Source organism: Pinus tabuliformis, chromosome 5_2 (assembly GCF_031772625.1).
Source record: "Pinus tabuliformis cultivar Carrire ecotype Pingquan chromosome 5_2, CPIR1, whole genome shotgun sequence".
Lineage (NCBI taxonomy): Eukaryota > Viridiplantae > Streptophyta > Pinopsida > Pinales > Pinaceae > Pinus > Pinus tabuliformis.
Genome location: NC_142306.1, coordinates 364,273,861 through 364,289,217, shown reverse-complemented (window position 1 = coordinate 364,289,217; position 15,357 = coordinate 364,273,861).

Below are 15,357 nucleotides of genomic sequence, written 5' to 3'. Positions count from 1 at the left end.
CTATCGCCTCCATGCAATATATATAGTCTCGTCCAAGGAGTAAGTTATACACTAAGGGTCCCTGGACGACCATGATGTTCATATGAACTGTCTTCCCTTTCAATGTAACTGGAACATTGGGGAGAATCCCTAACGGGTGACTGGTTCCTTTATCAAAACCTGATAGATTTCTCATCTCAGGTAAAAGCGCCGGGCAACCCAGTGCTTTCCAAGCAATAGAGGAAAGGATACTCACAGATGCCCCTTCATCAATGATAGTTCCAGCCATCACCATTTTGTAGATTTGGACGATGATTCTGAATGGGATACTGGCTGGTAACCGGGGTCTGCCTAGTTGATTCCAATCAAAGGATACAACTAGGTTGCTTGGTGGTGGGACCGAATACACGGCCAGATACGACCCTGACGATGTTCCTTCCTGCGATAAAGGAATGGGCGCATTGCCCTGATGCTCATCAGAGTCTGTGTTGATGAAAAGAATATGGACGGTGTCATCCTTATCCTCTTCAGTGAGGGTGTCATTTGAAGATGGGTCTTCAATGACGGAGTCATTTGAGGATGAAACCTCTGAAGGGAGAACCGGGTCAACTGCCATTTCGACCTTTAGACTTTCATCTGGTCTGGATTCAGCAGGTTCATTCTCAATGACTGACACTTCAGCTGACCACTTGAGCGGGCCAGCTGGATTTCCAACTATCGAGGGATTAGGCACGAGTTTTTGGTATCCAGGAGGAAGTCGTAATGGGGATACCAGACGATCTTCCAAAACTCTCTTCGCCTCATCTAAGAATGGACATCGTTCGATGGCGTGATCGCCTTCACACAACATACAGGGTGATCTTGGTCTCCCTTTTCGTCCTTCACTCTCACTAGTTGACGAATTGCAATCAACATGACTACCAGAGGTTGATGCTACCGGATTGTGCAACCTGGGGGACCAGTCCCTTATTATCCGGGGAATACAAGGACAATCACGATGGAAGTGGGCCCCTTTGCAAATGACACATGGCGATTTAGGCCCGGTCGGTGCAGTGTGTGGATTTCTGTCAGATGTCTTTTGCTTGCCCCCAGTCGCCTTCGCCATAGGCCCCTTCTGCTTCTTTTCTTTCTTCTTCTTTTCCTTCTTCTCTATGGGAGGCTGACTTTTGCCGGCTCTACCTTGCGAAGATGAAGGATCAGAGGAAGAATTGTAAGAAGTGGAAGGCTGGTGGGTAGCTCTAGACTGGCCTGACTGTTGATTCGACTGCTTAGGATTAGTGGTGATCTGAACTACATTAGTTGAAAAGAGCCATACAGGTAGGCCACTTGTCAATCCTGGAAGTGACAATGTGGCCATATGAGGCGCACCAACATCTCCCCAAGAGGAGAAGGGATTGGGACTTCCGCCAAGGTGACTTCCTTGGTTGGTGGGCTCCATACTTTTCAACTGAAAGATCAACGCAGGAATAACACGTGATTATGTTCCGATTAAAATAAATTTTATTAACGACGCTTTAGACACAACTTTGCTTTTTCATGTTTTAAGAGTCGAGAAAAAGCTAAAGATGACTCTAGTCTCCTTCGATGTTTTAACGAGCCCGAAGTGACAAATGCTCGGATGGACTTTTTCAGTTATAGAGTTTGAAAAAGGCCAAAAGAAACTGCTCTGGAGTTCTAGGCAGAGGGTGTGCCAAACTTTTCGCGAAACCACAGAATACGTTTTACGGTACGGGTGGTCGATCTTCGTGAATGCTATGTTCACTGCATCGCGATCAGTAGGGCGGCCGACACGGATTCCTATGGATAAAGGCTTTGTTCCTATAGGGGTCTCCCAATATATACGCGACGGTACGTGGGAGCACAAGTCCGTATTAGTGCCACCGACTCTCAGGAGGAATCACCCACCTTCGTAGAGATCGACAGTCACTACGTTTAATGACGCCGGAACACGTCTCTACCTAGACCTCTATGTGTTTGCGTTATGTTACAAAGCATTGTTATGTAAATTGAATTTATTTTAATGTTGATCTTGCTTAGCAGTTTGCCTTTAAGGATCACCACGAGATGTATGTAACAAATTCCTGAATGCAGTCTAAGATGAGAAGCAAACTTTTCAATCTTTCAACTTTGAAAATCTTAACTACTGAGGAGAAGAAAGGCAAATATTTTCACACAGATCATAGAGCACACACTAATGCAAAATTTCCTAAATCAGCATGCAAACAGTCAAATGCAAAATGCACAATGCATGTATTTTCTTTTCCCTTTCTTAATGTTGATGTATTACAAAAAGAAAGTGGTTATATAACTTTGATTTCGATTTAAAGCGAAAGTAAACAAGCTAGTCCAAAATCAAAAGACACCTTAAGATTTACTTGTTTAATCACTGGAAATACATGAAATCAAACCATAATGACGAAAGTAAAATGACTAATCAGCTATGGACAGCAAATAGGCTAACACTTTAGACCAGCAGAATGCCTAACACAGGTTCAGATCTAAGAGGCCAAGGCAAGACTAGTTCACTTTCGTTATGGGAAATCGTAAATGATGTAAGAAATACAAAAGAACAAGTACAATTTTGTTATATAACGGAGGCGGAATGATGACAAGTAAGGTTGGTTTCAGAACAGGTACAAGACTGGTAACTGGCAGCCAAATCTATAGTGAAAACAGGCAAGAAAAAAGGGAGGAAACCCCAAATGCACAAGGCAAAATTGGGCCAACGCAGGTGCTGCACAGCCAATCTGGCTCTCAGCGCAGGTAGCCCCTTCGGGACCTGCGTTTCAAAGCAGGTAGCCTGTGTACTACCTACTTTGGAAAACGAAAGTTGCGTTTTCACAGTTTCCGGGTCACAATTTTCTCAAAAAATCACAGTTTTTGCTCAAATCAGAAGCTATCAGTCAAGTACACACTAAGGGATGACAAGGAGGATGAAAAGCTATCACTAAGAGCTTACAAGGATCCTTGTAGATCAGCTCTTCAAATCATGAACATACTCAGAAATGAGCTAGAGTAGCTGCCCTCTACTTCGCTTTTGATATAGTCAAAAGCTTTTCGATTTGGTACTCTTTTGTTCAGGAAATGAATAGAAAAATACTACAAACAATCAAACAGATACGATCCCCAGCGGAGTCGCCAGTTTGTTGTAGGGAAAAGTATCCGATTCGGATGACCCTATCCCACTCTAAGGGTGATAGTACCTCAGCAACAACTGTAAACAAAACTACTTAAGGTTTACTTCTTTATGAAAGAAAGAGAGAATGAAGAAATGCACTAATCGTTGCCTTGCGCTTAATATTTGCTCCAATCTCTTCTATTTGCTGCTTGCTCCTAGCTCTTTGCTCTTTTGCTGGCCCAGCTACAATGAGATCCTGCAAAATAACAAAGAAGAAAACTACAAGAAACATGCATTCATAACTGATTCAAGGATTAGCATAAATCAAATATACAATCATCACAATACATCATTGAAACAAATGCATATAGAAGAACCTCAATAGCTTTTATTAATGGAAGAAGTAAAGTTCTGAGAAGGTTACAACCATTGAAGGCCCCAATCCAGCAACACCTCCCAGCAGAAGGAATTTCTCCTCTTCACCTCCTTCAAGCAATCACCCAATAGTTCTATAGTGAAACCAACAGCATATCATTACTTTGCACAAAATTCCAGCCTCCTGAGCTCATAGGAGAGAGCTCAATATATAGATGAATTGAGAAAGGATGAGTCAGCTTGCAACTGATGTGTAGCTGCCTTGTGTCCTCTCTCTCTTCAGTTGATCTTCAGTTCTTGAGTCCACTTGGAGAACCTTGCTTCCACTTGGAGAAACAGAGCCTCTGACTCATCACAAGGCGAAATCCCTGATCCAAGTGTCATTTTTGGAAGATTCCAGAGCAATGACTCAGTGTGCTACTTGTCCCATCTCACTCAGCGCAGGTGGCCTTTGTTCCACTTGCAACGCAGGTACACCATGGAGGAGTTGAGTTTCAGCGCAGAAGCCTAGTGGAGCACCTGCTTTGATTTCAGGATTGCTTGTTTTTGAGTGTTTTCAGGTGGAGAACTGATCTGAGAGCTGTTGGTTTGCTGACCTTGTTCCTCTAGGGGTAGGAACATCATGTTTAGGGACTTTGGATCCCTTGGATTATTGACAATTCATGCCTGTTGCTGTAAGGCACAAAATTGTCTATAACAGAGATGAACACCATAATGGGGATTAACCACAAGTCATGGTTATCACCCACTGTCTATAATAGCCTACAAAGTTTCACAGAGTTTTAAGCAGAATTTCATCACATCTACCTCAGGGCGCACAAGGACCCTACAAATAAGTGGAATGAACTACCCTATATAGCCACAGATGATGTGATCTTCAACGTACCTGAGACATGGTTACCTGAATGGTGTGCTCCAGAAATCTTTACGGTGGAAAAGTATCCCACGCAGAAAAAGAAGGAGGTAAAACTACACGCGACACAGTTGGCGAAAAAGAGAATAAAAGAACCAACAACAACGAAGGTGTAGGAGTCACGGGACACTACACAGACATCAATAGAACAACAGAAGGTCACAACAGAAGCACAGAAAGTAGCAACAACAAATCGCGAGGGCCGGAAGTTGCCTTCACCTAAGTAGGAGCAAGAGATGGAATAGAGGAGGGTGGCATGGACCCACATGCAACGTCATCACAATTGAAGTTCCAGTGCCTGAGAGAGAAAATGGGGTCACACAAGAAGGTAAAAGAATCTAATCTGTCTATCGACTCGATCACCCTTACAGAGGGGGATTTGCAGGATATAGGAGAGATGGCGCATGATGTCACCACAGAGGCCCTCCAGAAATTTGTGGAGGAGAATCAGATTATGTTGGGGGCCCTCTGAGCATAGACTCAGGATTTGTAGGTGCACACTCCTCAGGCTGGTACTCTCTTAACTAGCCTCCCAGTATGAACTACTGCAGTCAAGGAAATGTTGCATGCTCGTACGACCAACACAATAATGCTGCCAAAAGTGGCACTAGTTACAACAAATGTGGCCAACGGGCCTACGGTCAGTACATTGAAAGGAATAGGGATCAACATGGTTGTGCTCCCTCAAGAGAAGCTCTATGTTCTGCAGGATGGGATTACTGTAGAACTGTAGGCTAGGGAGAGCCACGTGCTGCAAGTGTTGAGTGAATACATGATCAACATGGAGTAGTTGATCTTAAAATGTGATGAGGTCGTGTCTTAGAATAAGCAAATGGTACAAGTAATTGAAGAAGCCAGCCAGATGTTCCTTGAGCTAGTCATCCCAGCAGAATCACTAGTAGAGGCCCGCATCCAAAGATTAGCAGTAGGGGTGCACAAGGCATGAGAAGAAATGGCCAAGGTTCAGTTGGAGCTAAACCTTCAGATAGTAGAGCTACAGTTGAAGGCACAACCTTCAACTCCTCCAGAGGTAAGGGAACAACACGCTAGCACCATTACATCAGGGATGGAGGAGATAAGTAGTGAAGTGAGGGACTGCACCAAAATTTTGGAAGAATTATTTGAGGTCCTCACCAATCTGTAGGAAGACCCAAACACACAGTGCTTAGAAATAGAGGTGCATGAGCTACAGCAGCAGTATGACAATGTCAAAGGGACCGCACAGATGATGGCCCTCACACAGAGGCTCCCACGAATGTAATAGGCCAAAGTGCTTAAGGAGAAAGTAGATGCAATGTGACACAGAGAAGTGGTTTTGAAGGCGCTTGTTCAGCCTTGGATCGAGGAGGCCTTCGTAATCACCGTAATAATTGAAGGCAAGCTCATGCAGATGTAGGGGATGCAAGAACAGATATAGGGGAGCAGTTCCGACACCACGGTCTTGGAACAACACATACAAGAGATACAACAGGTAGCCACTCAGTGCATTGCCGACCTTGCAGCAGTCGGAGCAGAGTTGGGGTGTCTTCGCGCAAAGATCTCTGCATCAATAGAGTGATTCGAGGGTGAGTCACGATGTTTGTGTTGGGGGCTCTTGGGTGTGGGATCCCCCCAAGGCAATTTTTGAGGATTAAAGGCCAAGTTTTGACAAAGTCTGATGTAAAGACTCTGTGATTTATGGGCGCGAAGCACAAAGATGGTAAATGAGTCAGAGGGTTGTCTGCCGTCATTTTTGTAATATAATATCGGTTCGAGAGATATAATAAGGAGGCATTGAGTCTAAGTGTCGAGTCATGTCTTTGGGTCATAGAGTAGGAGAAGGCTCTGCAGCTGAGTGTGCTGAGGCCTAGTAGTCCACAGCTGAGTGCATGGACCCCTGCAGCTAAGTGTGTAGGGCAGGTTGAGTCTGTAACTGATTGAAGTATTAATAAAGAGAAGTTTTACAATATTTCTCTGTATCTTTTCCTGTTTTATGAATTGAAGTATATTGGGTATGAATTGCAATTTTATTGTTTATTTGTTGTGCAAACTTATATGAATGTGTTGAATAAGTGAATATAATATAAGGTATCTATTTACGCAAACATAACTAACTGTTATAAGAAGATAAGTAAGATCCACGGTGTGACTTGGAGAAACATCGCAGATCGCTGCTCTAGCAGCATGAAAGCCCCACAACCCTTGGTTAGGGTTGCATGAAGATGAATATAACCAGGCCGCGAAGGCCTCACATGCCAGGGTAGTGCATGAAGTAACCTGCACAAAATTATTCACAGTTGGACTAAATCAACCCCTTAGACATCTCAAGGGTGCGGAAACCTAGTTCCAGCATTCACCCCATACTGCTTTGGGTGATACCTCAGTCTGCGCTCTATGGACTGTTGCCAAAAAGGCCAGTAGTATAGGGATTTGTTTGGCTAATTAACTCCGAACCTAGGTCAAGACTCAACAAGCCAACAACGGGTGTCACAAGGCTTGAACGAATGAAGTGGGCAGATGGTATTTTCCCTGCAGGGTTTCTCAACATGTTGTACGTCCCACATTTTAGCCGCAACATCATTAATACCATGTGTGTGTGTGAATTATTGGTGCTGGTTCATGATGGGTGCCTCTGGCTGGGAGGGCCCATCTAAATTAATGATATGTTGGTCCATATAATCACAATGCTACTTTATCAGGGTGCAAACCCTGTAGATGATTTTGTGGGGGAGTCATAAGAGAAAGAGCTCGCCGATCAGATGAAGAGCGACTTTGGGTTGGTTAAGAAGTCCCAAGGATACACCATTAGCTCTATCTAGGATAACTTTGTGTGGTTTTTTGTATAGTTTTTGGCAGGAAAAATAATGCGGAAGTGTCAACACCAGTGGTATCCTTAGATGTGAAGTGCATCTAGGAGGTCCAGTTTAACTAGGCAAAGTACCTCTGCCAAGAATTTTTGGATGATTGTCATGAAGCCCATGAAGAAGGAAAATCGTTCCACTACATGTGCTTACTATAATTGATCATGCTGGTAACTTGGACGATGTCAAAGGATTCCCAGTTCCCAACGCCAGATCCAGACTTGTGCAAGGCTACAAAAATCACCTCGCTAGGGCAAATGAAGGACCCAAACTATATCATTGAAACCAAGATGTTCTAGGTACTGTTTGAATCAGAGTTGTGTATGGTGATCAACCAACAGCCACAATTTTCACCTAGTCTACATGTGCAATATAAAAATATAGTAGGCTTTAAAGCAGATTTTCACAATCTGTCCATATGTACAGAGAAGGATGCCGAAGGAAAATGGCACAAGTTGTCATATCTAGTCACAGAGGATGATATTATGGGGGTCAACAGTAGATGGCTGAGCGCTTGACTCACCCCATCTAGCGAAGCCGCAGGAACAAGTAAGGATGTAGAAGTCGAAATAGGGAAAACAAAAACTACACAAAGGCCATGAAAGACAAAGAGACAAGCACAAAAGGCTTCTAGGAAAGAGAAAGAAACACATAAGGCTTCTAAGAAAGAGAAATAAGAAAATAAGGATTCTTAGAAAGAGAAGGAAGCATACAGGAAAAGGATGTGCAGGTAGTAACAACACAGGTCCCAATGGACCTCGAAGAGCTGGATACAAAGCACAGAGATGTTGTGGTCGAAACTGTAGATGAAGAGGAAGGGGGCATAGACCCCTATGTCAGATCGGAGGACTTAGAATCCCCCTTCAAGATTAGGAAGAGATAGGAGCATAGTTAGACGGGACCACGCAAGAAGCAAAAGTCTAATAAGTCTGTGAGTACTACATAATTAGTCCTCACAGAGGGGGACCTTGATGAGACAGGTAATGTTGTCTTCTCCACAACTGAAAACATATGGGGGCACATTGAGGACCAATACCACCAAGTACTCGAAAAAGTGAAACTAGGCTTGAAGGATTTTCAAGTCCAAACATGAGTGATCTTGATGAGCATGGGACACACGAGTGTGGGTCAAGCAAGTGCGAGCCAGATGGGTAGGACATAAAAGGCAGAACTAACTAGAGACCTTTGTGTAGTGATTCTGCTGAAGGGTTCCCTGCATGTAAAAACAGTTTAGGATTAGGCTAGGCTGCTACATATGACCAACATGAGTATCAAATTTGCAGCACTACCTATCCATACCTTGCACGAGCTCAACCAAGGAATTTCATATGAGTTCTGCATCCAGGAGAAAAGAGATCTGTTGATTATTGACGAAGTAAAGACTAATAATCAATAGATGTTTTCAGAAAAAGAGGAGGCCTTGTAGGCCCATGATGAAGTGATGCAGCACAATCAACAGCTAGAGGCAACCCTTACCCAAGTATGCAGCGAGCGGCTATTGTAGCGGCTACAACCACTCTCCAAAATTTTGGCCTACACCAATTTTAGAGCTTCCCTTGAAGAGTTTCACTTGATGACTGCACACACTTGGCTTCACTCCATGAGCTCGCGTGAGTCCTTACATCCACCTTACTTGTTCCTTTCATTCAAGTCTCTGCATGCTAATGTCTAATTCATGCTTGCGACCATGTTCTGGTGATGCTTAAATTCTTCGCTTCGTATGTGCTTATTGTATTTGCTATGAAAGAATTTGTTGCACACACACACAGAGTCACATTCACCATTGCACAAGCATCATCTCGATCAATGAATGATCAATCATGAGTGTCATGCTTCTTGCTTACACCATTGGTGAGTCTTGTTGAACATATGTGTCTGGATGGTTTGGTCGTTTCATCATCAAGTCATGCAAGTGTGTGTTTGTATAGTCACCTATGCATCCTTCGATTGTTCACACACTTAGCCACTTTTGTTGAAAGATCTGACGACCTAACTCCCTTTTGATAGCTGGATCATCACCCTGCCATCGACTCAATCAATTTTCAATGAGAATAACACAGAAGCACCAAGATAGCCTTTCAAGTTGCACTACCCGCAAGCAATCCAATCAACTCTCATTCTGGTTACTTAGATAGTCGGACCTGGCAGTCACCCTGGGATTGACTCCCCTCAAAAATCATGCCAAGTCCACTGACCTAACCCGTTCAACTGACTAAGGAAATTGTGCAGACAGGTCGGACAGACACCAAGTACCCATCCCCGTCTCCCTCAGAAAATTGCGCATTTTTCCTAGTCAATCATCCTCACAGTCGACCAACTGTTCATCTCATAAATTGCGTAGTGTTCATGAGCAGGCCTTCCACTACCCATCAGTCAACTCAGCTCAAACATTGCGTAGAGATGATCAGTAGGATGGCCTCCAACCTTAGTGTAGTTTTCCTTGCCAGCAACCCCTAGCAATAGACTGCGAGTTCCATCTAGGAGTTACACAGTTTCTTCTACCAATCTCCTGGACAGCCAATTGGAATTTCCCCCTCATAATTGCACAGTTTTGGCTACAAGTGACCCCAATAGCCAACTGGAAGTTCCCTTTAGGAATTGCGCAATTTTGGCTACCAGTGACCCAGGAAATTCCCCAAAAAATCTGTGCAATCCATGCCTACTGACCCTTCATGCAGCCCGACCTACTCCTATGGAGAATTGCACAAAACTGAAATTCCAGCCCCGCTTCCCATTTTTTCTAAAAAATACGCAGAGAATGTCTACCTTGGCTTCCAGCAGACTGAACTATTCCTCCCGAAATTTGCACAATTCTGCCTCCCAACCGAGCGAGACCTTGTAGATAGTCACTATCGACTCTAATTGCCTATCTCCATCTCCCAATGACTCTTCCACAGTTTTCATTAGCAGTTTCCTGGAGCCATCATCTTGCATCATAGCCTTGCTACCTCTCTTGCTCACCTCCACCCAAATTATCATGTGTCATGGTAGACTAGGAGGTTATTGATTTGATGTCATCTCGTCACGACTGACTACAGGTACACGTACACCAATGAACATGAAAAGAAGATGAATGGGATGAATGAAGAGAGCACATGCAAAATTATAGGTTCACCAACAAATGAATAAACGAAGCATGTGAAGTGAATGACCGCGATGAACAAGCACCTTCATGAATAGATGAGCCTGTCAAGCCTTCCAATATGCAAGCAAGGAACAACATGCTAAAGCTTCATCAACCGAACCAAGGACCATCAAAGACTCTGCACACTTCGCCATGTGGAGGTGAAGCTATGATACACCATGAAGACATCCATCACCCATCAACATTATAGCTCGACATGCACTCCAGCAGTAGCATGAGTGTACCATCATTGTCATGTCGAGTCACGTCATGAGTCATGTCACTTGCATCCTCACTATGGGCTTGTTGTCAATCAATGTGATGTAATGTGGAAGCCCAAGATACACAATTGTTTAATGAGAAGTCATATAAGTTGAAGAGTCATGGAAGTCAAATGGTCATGATGGTAGTCAAATAGCCGCAAGAGACAGTTTCACCCTTGGCTATAAATACCCCCTCATTTGTACATGTAAAGGATTTTTCACCTCAGCTCCTCCAACATAGCCAAGAGAGTCTGTAATATTTTCTTTGAGGAGTAAGTAGTGGCTCCAACACCCTGCTAGTGCGGTTAGTGATGTATGGTGTAACGATGTGTCATGGAACTTTCACTTAGTTCAGAAGCCTATTAACAGGCCAACACATTTTCACACAGATATTGAATTTGTTGTAAGATTGTTCTTTAACACTTGTAATGCATGTCTATTTAAGCTGTGTTCTACATCTGAACTACTTCATTTGTTGTAATGCATAATTTATTAATGGAAATGTGTTGTATATGTTGTTAATGTTGTCCCGTCTGTGTCGACTACTTTGCCGACATCAGATAGACCTTTCACCTAAACCTTTCTGTAACAACTGTTGCGCTTGTTTGGACTATTCCATGAGTGTTGTATGTGTTATCTTACCATGCATGTTGTAGCTGTCACATCTGAGTGGACTGCTCCTCCGAAAGCTGTGTGTTTCCTTTTGTGTTGTGTGTTCCTAGCCGAGTTGGGATTGATCCCTTTCAACTTGGAACTCATCTTCACCTTCTACCCCTTATAGTGAAAGAACCATTGACAAGAGTGTTACAGGGAAAAGTGCCTATATAGAACTGCTCTATCCCACTAAGGTGTCACAGCTGCCTTAGAAACAAACAGAGAAAAACTACTTTTGTTTTTCCTTTATGACTTATAGATAGAGAGGAACAGAAAGACCAACCTCTGTCTTGCGCTAATCTCCTGATTTGATTCCCCTCGTCTTTGATAGTCTTTAGCTACCTGCTCCCTTGCATGCCCAGTTTCACAAAGTACCTGTAAGATCACAGTAGCATAGCACTATACAAATACATAGATCTATAATCATAAACAATCTAGGATCAGATGTAAATTGACCAAACAAATGTAGCAAGCATCAATGACACAAGAGCATGGAGGAAAACTTGAATAGCTTTTATTGATAAACAAGAAAGAGCCAAGAGGAGTTACAACCAGCTGTTCTGACCCAGCATCAACCTCCCAGCAAAGAAGCCCCTCTTCACCTCAAACAAAGCTTAGATCACCCAACAATCTGATGTTTCTCTCAAGAAACCAACAACAATTCCTTACAATATGCAAAATTTCAGCCTTCTGGATCTCCGGGATGAGGGATCCATATATAGATATCTATAATGGAGATGAGTCAGCTTATGATTTGATTAGTGTCTTCCCTCTGATAGTTCTTGCTTCCACTTGGAGATTGATGATCTCTTACTCATCCTTGGTCGAATTCAGTGAGGCATGTGTCATAGGAGAAGTTTCTGGAAGCTTCCATTGCCTCTCCACCTCGTAGAATGACACTGCCATTTGTCATTTCTCGCCCATCGCACCCCATAGAAGGGAATTTTGAAATGCAACACACCCTCACAGTGTATTTAGGTGAGATGCAATGCACTTAGCCAGTGGAGCAGCTGAAATGATCCTGTTTTGACCAATTCTGAGCAGTTTTTCATGGAGAACTTCTGGGAGAAGCTGTAATCTGTTGACGTTGTTCCTTTAGGGGTTAGAACAACAATTTTAGGGACTTAGGAGCCCTTGGTTTATGGACATTTCAAGCTTGGGGTTGTAGTGCCCAAAAATGTCTATAACAGTTGCCCCCTAAAGCATGAGGTCGTTAATCTTTTGATGTCGGGTGAAATGCTTTATTATGAGGATCCGAAGTTCTTTTAAGCTGGGAGGAGACATGTAATAAGATACAATACAATACATTATCTTCATAATATTTTCATGATCTAGCTGAGGTGGGCATTCCCATGCTCAAATTTATAAACTCATTTTCATGTACATAGGACAGACAATCGTCTGAGTGTAGATTGATGATTCTGATAGAGTCATCATCCTTTTGATTGGATGATTATCTGTGCAGCAATGATGTACATTTGATGTCTTTATTTCCCTGAATATATATCGCAGTCCGGCTGGATGAAACTAGATCCAGGGTCTTCAATCTCGTTCGATCTTCACTCGAAGTACAAGTCGATCCATGTGAAAGTTGTTCTGGAGTCGAACATGGAAAGACATCGCCTGATTACCAGCCAATGATGTAAGATGTTAACAGGCGCGAGAGGAATCACCGATAATGATAATGACCCTCAAGGTACTGTAGTACAATTCACGTGGTGTGAATAAAGGACTTAGCGTCGAACACTACGCAAAATCTTTCGGTCGAAGGCCATTGATGTAAACCTGTCGCCGGAAGTGAGAAACATGCCATTGAGGCATGCAAGCTTCAAAGTACTGAATGGGGTGTTCCTAGATCAACTTCTTGGATAATGAGTTGATGTCGACAAGAAGCGATCCATCACAGGAGGGCCTTAATGAATCCCACATCAATGACATGGAACGGAGCAAATGACTTTAATGGAGGTGAAAACGATCTGGTGATATAAGGTTCAGGGTGGCGGTCATGAAAGAATGGAGTATAAATGTATGGTAGTGGGTGAGACACAGGTGAATTCTTTGAATGACTTCTCTTGAACATATCGGCGACACTGATGTGATGGATTGGTAGCATTAACCCCAAATGTGGATGGTAAGATGGGACCATGGTGATGTGACTGGTGAATGAAACAACCCAACCTGACTCGGACACGGAGTGGAAGTGTCACGTTCAAGAGCGACTTGCTACCAACAAAGTTTGTTCAAGTTTTCTTCCCAATTTTCCCCAGTCATTGCTGACCAGTACCTCTTTATTTTTGTCAAGCTTGAGGAGGATAACATATGCTTGTTCTATAATTTTCCCTTCGGGCAAACCCATCGCTATGTTTTAATGAGCCTAGCGATAGTGAAACTCGTTCTCGTCTATAGACAAGTTTGTTGCTATTACACTTTTAACGAGTTTAACGACAAAGATAACTCGGTCCTTTTCAATTTTAGAGAGTCTGAAAAGGAACGTAAAGGTAACTCCAAAATTCCTTTTTCGTCATCTAATCCCTTAAGTCCGAAAAAGTATAAAACAATACAGAAGGGATGAATTTTCGATACTTTTAATGAGCCGAACAAAACAAGCGCTCGATCTTTTTGTGTAATAATCTCTCAGGTCCAAAAAGATTAAAATATAGAGGAGAGATAGCACTTCCAGTCCCTTTAACGAGCTGGAGAGGCCAATGGCTCGACAATCTTTTCATATTTTACGAGTCAGTTGAAAAGAGCTTAAAGGAGACTCTTCTTTTGAGGAACGAGTGATAAAATGGGTAGCAACTGATTCCAGGTAAGGTTTGTAATTTTCCAATCACAACAGTGTTACAAGGATGGCTAGAGAGATCACTCTTCACAGCTGTTCCTCAAAATGGGTAAAAAATCAAATGGAGGTGAATGATCGGCCAATGCAAAAGTGGAGGTGATGGTGCAAACACGACCAAGGCTTTAATGGCTGAAGTACTACATTCACAATGGTTATTTAGCGGTGAATTGTTCATTTTTTAATGAGCTTAAATGCGGGGGGAAACATTTGCTCATGTCTTATGTTTATTTTTTAATGAGCTTGAACTATGTGCTAAATTTTCTCAATTAATCCAGTCGTGTGATAAGAATGTCTCAAATATAAAAATGGCAATTTTTAGAGTTTTGCCCCACATCCTTTCTTTATGCAAGTTAGGAAATGACCAATCCTACGAGTTTAAAGGGTTAGAGGACCTACAAATTTAAAAAATAAATAGTCGCTCTTCGCTTGCACGCCAAAAGGCTTGCATGCCCCCAGGTATAAAACAGAATTTCAAGGTTACCTCTTCTTTATTCCGTTAAAACATTTGTTTTACTAAGAGAGGCCTACCTCTTACAGGTTACCCAAAGATTGTTTTATTCACAGTGCAAACAAAACACTTCTTTGGCGATGTTTACCGAAATAGACAAAGGTGAGTGAAGGAGGCTACTCCACTCACGTAACTTTGACAAGAGAATCTTGTTCTAGAATAACCCCCTCTTCCAATCACGGATGGGAGTACAGACTAGTCATATTCTCTCACGGAAACCTACCCTATACCTGAATTTTTCCTGCCGAAGCAGACTAGGATGAATGCCCCCTGGGTTTCAGTCATGTCCCCCCGAATCACTCGCGCTCTTCGGGTGGAAGGACTGGGGATTGAGACATTTCTTGCGTGAAAAGACCATTCAGGGATGGTATATGACTATTTGCTATGCATGATCCGGGAAATGAAAGTTGGTCTACAAGCTTGACCACTCTTCCTTCGTGCGGAAAACACATTACTCTAAAGAGTGAGGAGACAATTGCTCCCATGCAATAGATATAGTCTCGTCCAAGGAGTAGATTGTAATCCAGGGGTCCTTGAACTACCATCACGTTCATGTGAACAGTTTTCCCTCTCAATGTTATGGGCACATTGGGAAGGATCCCTAACGGTCGACCGGTTCCTTTATCAAAGCCTGTTAGATTTCTCATCTCAGGCAAAAGCGATGGCGAACCAATCGCTTTCCAAGAAGTCAAGGAAAGGATACTCACAGAAGCCCCTTCATCTATGATGGTACCGGCCATA